Genomic DNA, 2,499 nt, shown 5'->3' with positions numbered 1-2,499 from the left:
ATTTACTCTGATGGAAATGACTCATTAATGAGGAATGGCGTCATATTCATCATCAGAAAGAACATTCCAAGAACTATTGAAGTACAGTGCTGTGTATGATGGGTTGATATCCATCAGCCTAAAATGAAGATCAATTAATACCACTATTATTCATATTTACATACCAACCACTAAATTCAGTGAGGATGAAATTGGAGAATTCCATCAATGTCTTCAATCTGAAATTGATCCAAGATACAATCAAGATGTATTGATAATTACTCGTGCCTGGAAGCCAAAGGTTGGAAACAAAGAGGAAGAATCCGTAGTTGGGAAATATGGCCTTGGTGAAAGAAAGGATGCTGGAGGTTGCATGATAGATTTTTGCAAGACCGATGACTTCATTGCAAATTCCTTTTTAAACAACATTCAAGACAACTATACACATGTACCTCACCAGATGGAATACACAGAAATCAAACTGACTAGAAAGCGACATGGAAAATCTCCCCATCATCCACCAAAACAAGGCCAGGTGCAGATTGTGGAACAGATCATCAATTGCTCATATGCAAGTTCAGCCTGAAGCTGAAGAAATTTTTTAAAAGTCCACTCAAGCAAAATATGACCTTTGAGCAGTTCCCTAAATTTAGAGATCATCTCAAGAAAAAAATCTGATGCATTAGACACTAATGACTAGAGGCCAGAAGAGTTGTGGGATGACATCAAGAACATCAGAAAAGAAGGAAGCAAAAGGCCAGTAAGGAAAAAAGAATGAAGGAAAAGATCAAAGTGGATGTCAAAAGAGACTCAGACTTGCTCTCCAGTGTAGAGATGCTAAAGCAAATGGAAGAAGTGAGGCGGTATAAGAGCTGAACAGAAAATTTCAACAATCAACTCAAGAAGACAAAGTCAAATATTATAACAAACTTTGCAAAGATCCGGAGTTAGAAAACCAAAAGGGAAGAATAGAATTGTTGGAAGACTCCTTAATAACCTGTGATGTGCAGATGATACAACCTTGCTTGCTGAAAGTGAAGAGGACTTAAAATACTTACTGATGAAGATCAAAGACTACAGACTGCAGTATGGTTTGCACCTCAGTGTAAAGAAAACAAAAATCCTCACCACTGGACCAATAAACAACATCCATATAAATGGAGAAAAGATTGGTTTTGTCTAAGACTTCATTTTTCTTGGATCCACTATCAGCACTTGTGGAAATGGTAGTTAGAAACTCAAATGCTGGCCCCTTCCTTCCCGGAGCGCCGCCGCTGCCACCCACCCATCAGTCCACTATGGAGAAGACGGAGTTGATCCAGAAGGCGAAGCTGGCTGAGTAGGCATGACCACCTGCATGAAAGCCTTGACAGAGCAGGGAGCTGAGCGCTGTCCAACGAGGAGCGCAGCCTGCTCTTGGTGGCCTACAAGAACGTGGTCAGAGGCCGCAGGTCAACCTGGAGGGTCATCTCCAGCATCAGAAAACCGACACTTTCCACAAGAAGTTGCAGCTGATTAAGTACTATCGGGAGAAAGTGACGTTTGAACTTAGATCCATCTGCACCACGGTCCTGGAATTGTTGGATGAGTATTTAATAACCAATGCAACTAATTCAGAGAGTAAGGTCTTCTATCTGAAAATGAAAGGAGATTATTTCCGGTACATTGCTGAAGTAGCGAGTGGTGATGATTGAAAACAAATGATAGATAATTCTCAAGGAGCTTATCAAGAGGCATTTGATATAAGCAAGAAGGAGATGCAACCTACACATCCAATTCACCTAGGGCTGGCTCTTAACTTTTCTATATTTTACTATGAGATCCTTAATAACCCAGAGCTTGCCTGTACGCTGGCTAAAATGGCTTTTGACAAGGCCATCACAGAACCTGATAGACTGAATGAAGACCCGTACAAAGACAGCACCCTCATCATGCACTTGCTTAGAGACAACCTAACATTGTGGACATCAGACAGTGCAGGAGAAGAATGCGATGCATCAGAAGGAGCAGAAAACGAAATGCTTACAAGTGGCATCCTGTTGCGGACCGTGTAAGACTGGTCAGAGTTTCAAGGCCCTATAGGCCCGAGTGTAACAAATGAAGCCACTTGGCAGTTAATAGCAAATTGTTTTTCATCAAATTGTTTAGTCATATTTATTTAATTCCAAACATGAGCCCTGGATGTCCACAGAGAAATGCAATATTCCCCTAAGTTTCTAAGGTCAAGATTTTCCCCCTAGAACCAAGGCAGTAAAACTTCCTCAGAGGACGAACAAGGACAGGTTTACTGGGATTAAGCAAGGAGGCTCTGGAGAGGAACTGCGCGGGGTATATTCACTTGGAGTGGAGCGGTAAATTCTGGGAATACGGGATTAAGGACAATGGGGACAACGCCCTCGGACCACCCTGGGTTCAATCAGTTTGATCCAAGTGAAGGTTAAACCCAGTAAGGAAGAAAGGAATATTGGTTTAAGTAAGGTTTACTGGCTTAACTTATTTTAAGGATTGTCTTGTCTGAAT

At 41.5% G+C, this 2,499-nt stretch overlaps 1 pseudogene; it reads left to right on the top strand.

The window, feature by feature from the left end:
- The first annotated feature begins 1,277 nt into the window (after window positions 1-1,277).
- On the top strand, window positions 1,278-2,033 carry LOC102835018 (annotated as a pseudogene).
- The last annotated feature ends 466 nt before the right edge of the window (window positions 2,034-2,499 follow it).

This window comes from Chrysochloris asiatica, unplaced genomic scaffold, assembly GCF_000296735.1.
Source record: "Chrysochloris asiatica unplaced genomic scaffold, ChrAsi1.0 scaffold00018, whole genome shotgun sequence".
Taxonomy (NCBI): Eukaryota; Metazoa; Chordata; class Mammalia; order Afrosoricida; family Chrysochloridae; genus Chrysochloris; species Chrysochloris asiatica.
Note: the sequence above shows the minus strand (reverse complement) of the source record. Positions and strands in the feature narration are given on the sequence as shown.